Genomic DNA, 7,369 nt, shown 5'->3' with positions numbered 1-7,369 from the left:
ATTTTTGTGTTAGTGACACTAACGCTTGAGCAACTTTTTCAGGGCTAGGACTGAAGCCTCTACCCAAAACTTGATGAAATTATCAAAAAGGGTAAATAATAAGATGACAAGGCCTCTAATGCAAAACTTGAACAAAGAGCTTACCTAAAAAGGCCTACCCATGACAAACATTCCATCAAACACATCATGAGCATGTAATCTACAGGTCTTATAAATACATCTGAGCATAGGTAACTCATACTTATCTGAGAATTGTCAGGAAGGTATGATTGTTGGCATTATGACACAGTTTTGGCACTATGACACAGGTGTTGTCCCTGATGGAAACTCACTCAGATGTTAGATCATAGTTCAGACTCACAGAATGAAGAAAGAGAGTTATACATAGGTTCCCCATTAACCAATCCACGTGTACACGCCGATTAGCATACCAAAAGGTGCGTATAACGTACACACGCACTTTCACAGAAGTAAAGGCACATACTTGTTGGAAAACTATGTTTTGGTCTGTGGTATTTGGTCTATGATATTTTGACGCATGGCATTAGTCCAAGGTATCTGGTCCGAAGTGTTGACCCCAGGTATTTGTTCCAGGGTATTGGTCCTAAGTGGTTTTGGTCCATGGTATTGAGTAAGGCCTAAAACTATAAAAGGAGGAGAAGATCATTAGGCAAAGGCACTCAAGTATTGAATATATGTTGAAGAGCAAGATCAAGTATACAGGTTATTGGGTTATGGTGCATAGCTGGATCTGAACCAAGGATGAACCTTGGCGCTTGATGAAGGATGCGTTCTAATGATGGATCCAGATCTTAAGGCTTGAAGTGAAGTATCTTTGTGTGGTGTTGATCATTTATCTGAATAACTGGTGCATGTTGTAATATGTAAATATGATGATCTGGGTATAAATAAAGTCTGAAATTATTGTAAAGTTTAAATCATCATTTACAGATTTGTATGCAGTTTCACTTTAGAAAAGGCACGTATACACGCTAGTTCTGCATATCAAAACAACGTATACATCTTAAATTTGATTTGCAGATCTGTACACAGGTTCGCCTTGAGAAAAGAGAGTATGCATGTAGGTTCGAAACATTGAAGTAGTGTATACCTCTTAAAATATGTTTTAGCTGCTTTTGTTTGCTATTGCAGTGTTCTGGGTTCTGACTTGGGTTTTGGTTACTGTATTCTGATTGCAACTTTCCGAAAGATCAAATTGAAGTGTTGTCAAAGTGATTGGTTGTTTCAGTTGTGGTTGGTTCAAAGAATATTGGTTGATATAAATATATTTAATGATTGAATGATGCTATTGGTGGATCCAGTCTGAAAATTTATGAAACATGGTCCTTGGAAGAAAAGAGAAGGTTGCAGCCTTCTGTAGGCCGGCACCTACGTACCAGTAAACATATCAGCTAGTACAAGAGCTAGGGGGTTATAGCTCCCTTTCAGGAGAAAGTGGAGAATGAGAGAAGGTTGTAGCCTTCTATAGGCAAAGCCTGTGTACTGGTATAAGACTGCACCAGTACAAAAATTGTAAGAAGAATTTTCTAATTTAAAAAGAATATAGAGACGAATGCAACAGGTGGTTCTTACCCACATTGGGTTTCCACCTTATATCTTGTGTTCTTTTGTGTGATTGTATGTTCTACTGAACCCAGTTACTGTCTAAATGGTTCTGATGCACTGATTAAAGATCAACATATGATGAGTTAACTGAATCATAAGTCTGCAGGATATACGCTAGTTGCCTTAAACACAATTGCGTATACACGCAGGTTCCATTAACTAAATTAACGTATATGAATATGATTATGGAAATGAAAACTTATTGACTTGATAATATTGATTCACTCCCCCTCTCAGTATTATTTCCAACCATTTGTATCAGAGCAGGTACTTCAGAAGAAGTTTGATCGCTTGAAGGAAGATCCATCATCATGAGTAATCAAGAAAGAGATGGATCCATTAGACCACTAATCTTTGATGGAAGCAACTTCGTTTATTGGAAGGTAAAAACCACAACCTATATTCAATCTCTCGGAACATATGTCTGGGAAATCGTGGAAGGAGGATATACATTTCCATCAACAATTGCTACAGATGTGGCAGGTAAAAAGCAATATGAAACCAATGCCAAGGCTGTCACTACATTATTGGAAGTTTGTCACAATCAGAATTTGTCAAAGTTATGCAGCTCAAATCCACCAAATAAATATGGGACAAAATCGTTCTAAGCTATGAAGGAGACTCTTAAGTAAAACGTGCAAAACTGCAAAATCTCATAATTAAATATGAAACTCTCAAAATGCACAATGATGAAAGTATAGCTAGTTACTTCTTATGTATAGATGAGATTGTTAATTGCATGAAGAATTTGGGTGAAGAGATAAAGGAGCTTACTTTAGTAGAAAATGTTTTAATATCCTTGTCTGCTAAGTTTGAATCAAAAGTATCTGCCATAGAAGAAAAACAGGATCTTTAGACTATTACTATGACACAATTGCATGGAATCTTAATTTCTTTCGAAATGAGAAAAGGAGGTCCATCAGATATGAGAGAATCCACATTCAAAGCTTCAATAAAATAAGAACTCAATGAATCAGAAGGAGAAGAAGAAGAAAACTTTGTCAAGAACCTTCAATGAGGTTCTGAAAGATTCGGAGGTAAACTACCTTTCAAATTTTTTTCTTGTGGAAGAGTCGGTCATTATGCTGCCAAATGTCCTCATAAAGATAAGGTTGATAAAGGTAATGAATCTACAAAATGGAATAGAAAACAAAGTGTAAGTAAGAAGAGCTCCTATACGCATGAAGATAGTGATGGTTTATCAAGTAGTGATGAAGATGAAAATAGTAATGACTATAGACTTTTGATGGCTTTTGAAGATGATGATTTCTTGGATGCTTTAGATGAAGATGATATTTATGAAGAAACATCTAAACTCAAAATCTGTTTAGAAGAAAAGAATATGATTATAGATACTTTGACATTCTAACTTACTGAAAGAGAAAAGCACAATGAAAGACTAGGATGTGAAATTGTGGGTCTAAGAAAGGATATTGAGAAATCAAAAGCTCTCAATCTTAGCTTTGCTAAAGGATCAAAAACATTAAATGAAATTATCAGAGTGCAGTGTTCTCCTCTGATAAAGATAGGTCTTGGATGTACTGAAGAAGCATCTCGAGCACAGAAGCCGTCAACCTCCACTAAAAGCTATCTTGATGCAGCAAAGAGCAATGAATAGTTTGACAATCGTTAGCAAAGGCATAAAGCAGATCACCAGGTAAATTGGGTTCAATCTACTTCAAGGATGAACAGAAGCTACAACCAACCTCGGGTAAATCATACTCAATCTGTTTCAAGAATGAATGACAATAGAAACTACAATCAATAGGTCAGTAGATTCGATAATCACATGAACTTCTTTAATGGCCAATGTTTTTCATGTCATAACTTTCGACACAAAGCTGCTCAATGTGTTGCTTACAAGACCATCATGACTAGAGAAGCACAAAATCAAAGAAATGTGATAGGGATTATGAAAAGTACCTACAATAACTTTTCTCTTCTTGAAAATGAAATAGAATGCTCTATCTGTAACAACATTGGTCATGAAGAATCTGAATGCGGGAGTAAATTTTGGTAAACATCTCAGAAGGAGCAAACTTCATTAAGTCCCAAAATATGGAGAAAGAAAGAACCACAAACAGAAAGATGTGGTATAGCCTTGTATGTAGAAGGACAATAAAATCAGTGGTACATCGACAGTGGATGCTCAAAACACATGACAGTGACAAAGAAAAAATTCTTTGATATAATGCCTTAGAAAAGGAAAAGAAGGTCTCATTTGGAAATGACATTCTTGCTGTCATAAGGTAAAGGGTATGTTCTCTTAAAAGAGAAATTTAAAGCTGGTAATGTTATGTATGTTGATGGTCTAAAGCATAACCTGTTGAGTGTCAGTCAAATGTGTGATCAAGGAAATGAAGTAGTATTTCAATCAAATGGATGTGTTGTTCGTGAGCTTGATATAGGAGAAACAGTGATCAAAGGTATAAGAACTCCAAACAACTTATACATACTCAAGGGAGGACAACAATAGTGCTATCTAAGGAAAATGATGAAAATTGGCTATGACACAGAAGATTGGGGCATCTAAGCTTCTCTGAAATAAGAAAAGCATGCATCCAGGTTGTTTGTGATCTTCCTAATATCAGCATTCTAGAAAATACAATATGCAAATCATGTCAATTTGGTAAGAAAACTAGAGCACATTTCCCTGAAAAGGAAGGATCAGCTAGCAAGCCTCTTGAACTTGTTCATACTGATTTATGTGGTCCATTAAGGAAAAAGTCACCTCATGGAGAAGAATACTTCGTATTGTTCATTGACGATTTTTCTAGAATGTGTTGGATAGGACTTCTAAAGCATAAAGATGAAGCATTTGAAATGTTCAAAGCCTTCAAAGCTTTGGTTGAAAATGAATTAGATCGCAAAATCAAATGCCTCAGATCTTATCAAGGAGGGGAATTTACCTTGGATGAATTCTTCAACTTTTGTGAAGAACATGGAATAAAAAGGGAATTCTCCACCGCAAGAACTCCTCAGCAAAATGGAGTGGTAGAAAGGATGAACATAACTATTCAACAAATGGCTTGTGTTATGCTAGATGAGTCTGGAACTCCTGCAACCTTTTGGGGTGAAGTTGCATTTGTTGCTATCACTATTCCCAACAAAGCAAATGTTCGGGTAAACATCGCTCAAACTTCACATGAACTTTGGTATGGTAAGACTCCTACTGTAAAATACTTCAAAGATTTTGGAAGCAAATGTTATATCAAAATCATTCATGAAAAACTTGGTAAATTTGAATCCAGAGCATATGAAGGTATTCTCCTTGGTTACTCTTCCCGAAGCAAAGTATATAAATGTTGTAATAAAAGACTTGGGAAAAATCATTGAACGTATTGATGTTGTGGTTGATGAAGCATGCAAAAATCCAAAACAAATAAAAACCGAAGACTATGAAGAAGATGAGGATTATCCTCCCACATCAAATCAGACTAATTCTGAATAAGAAACCAATGAAGCACCAGAAGAAGAGATAACGGTAGAAGAAAAGACTCTGTCTAGGTATGTTCAGAAAAATCATCCAGAGACTCAAATTTTGGGATAGAAAGAGGCAAGTGTGCAGACAAGAAGAACTATTACAGAAGCTTCAAGCTATCTAGCATTGCTATTCTACACTGAACCTCAAAATGTAAATGAAGCATGCAAAGATGAATGTTGGTTCAAGGCCATGAATGAAGAACTTGAGCAAATTGAAAATAATAATACTTGGGAATTAGTTCCTAGACCTCATGATAAGAATATCATAGGAACTAAATGGATATTAGAAAACAAGTTGAATGAAAATGGAGAAGTTATTAGAAACAAGGCCAGACTTATTTATAAGGGGTATGATCAACAAGAAGGTATAGATTTTAAAGAAACTTTTGCACCTGTTGCTAGACTTGAAGCCATACGAATGTTCCTTGCTCTTTCTAGTTTTCAGAAATTCAAAGTATACCAAATGGATGTAAAATCTTCCTTTCTTAATGGAGACTTAGAAGAAGAAATCTATATTGAGAAACTAGACGGATTCATTCTTGGAAATGATGCAAAACTTGTATGCAGACTCCAAAAGGCTCTCTATGGTCTAAAACAAGCTCCAAGGTCTTGGTATTACCATCTTGACAAATATCTCCATCAACAAGGTTTTCCAAAAGGATTAGTTGATAGTAATCTATATACAAAAATTGACAATAATAAATTGCTAATACTTGTTGTGTATGTTGTTGATATCATTTTTGGTAGCAATGAAGAAGCCATGAGTGGGAATTTTTCTTTGGTAATGCAGCAAGAATTTGAAATGTCCCTGCTTGGTGAGCTTACATATTTTCTTGGTCTACAAGTTCAACAAAATAAAGATGGTATTTTTCACTCACAAACCAAATATCTCAAGTAGGTCTTGAAAAAATACGGCATGGAAGATTCTAAACCAGTATGTACCCCAATGGTAACAGGATGCAATCTCAACTCAAATGATGAATCACCAGCAATACATCAACCAACCTACAGATCCATGATTGGTAGTCTACTTTATCTAACAGGTACCTGACTAGACATCATGCATGCAGTAGGAATAGTTGGAAGATTCCAAGCAAATCCAAAGGAATCACAGCTTCAGGCAGTTAAAAGGATTTTCAAATATCTTCAAGGAACATAAAATTTTGGTTTATGGTATCCTAGAAATACAGATCTTACACTTCATGCATATACAGATGCAGATTGGGTAGGAAGCATTGATGACAGAAAAAGCACTAGTGGTGTTGCATTTTATATGGGTTCTAGATTAGTGTCTTGGTTCAGCAAGAAACAAAGTTCAATCGCATTATCTACAGCTGAAGCAGAATATCTGGCTGTTGCATCTTGCTGCACACAACTCCTTTGCATGATGCAAACACTACAAGACATTCAGATCACATGTACTCCACCCATCTCCATTCTATGTGATAATACAAGTGACATCAGTATTTCAAAGAATCCAGTCATGCATTCCAATACCAAGCACATACCCATCAAATATCACTTTCTACATGAACAAGTGCTTGAACAAAAGGTCAAATTGGAGTATGTTCCCTCCAAAGAACAGGTTGCTGATATATTCACCAAACCACTACCTAGAGAGACATTTGAATATCTCAGACAGAAGTTGGGAGTAGTTGATGCATCATCATGCTGTTAAAACTTATCTTTTTTAGAGAAAATGGTTATACGCAAGTTTCATGAAGCATAGTTTCATACATATGCTAGTTTCTATGGATACAGTCACATATATGATGGTTTGAAGAAAAGTAATGGGCCAAACTCAGGATGAAAGGAGTTTGATATGGGTCTGACAATGATCATCTGGATCAGGTTCAGGGGGAGCATATACTTATAATAATGCATTGTTGGCATTACCTTAGAAGATCATGGTACAAATTCACACAGTTTTTTTTTATTCAGGTGGAACAGGTTGAAGGGGAGAATATGGTTGCTGGTCTGGATGTTGATTGACAGATGCTGTTGATGATAGGTTATGATGGCTATCATGGTATTGTTTCAGATATTTGGTCCCTATTATATATGTCATGTATATATTTTAATATACAGGTCATGAAACGACCTATTTTGTTACCCCACTATGCATGGGATGGCTCATGTAATGTTCTTGTTTTGACATGTATAAACAATTGGTATATCCCCACTTGGTTGGGTGATGGATGTATGTGTGAGCCATTGGTGATAGGAAGATCATTTATGATGAATTTATAAAGTCCTATTC

Source organism: Pinus tabuliformis, chromosome 4_2 (genome assembly GCF_031772625.1).
Source record: "Pinus tabuliformis cultivar Carrire ecotype Pingquan chromosome 4_2, CPIR1, whole genome shotgun sequence".
Lineage (NCBI taxonomy): Eukaryota > Viridiplantae > Streptophyta > Pinopsida > Pinales > Pinaceae > Pinus > Pinus tabuliformis.
This window is presented reverse-complemented; position numbering follows the sequence as displayed.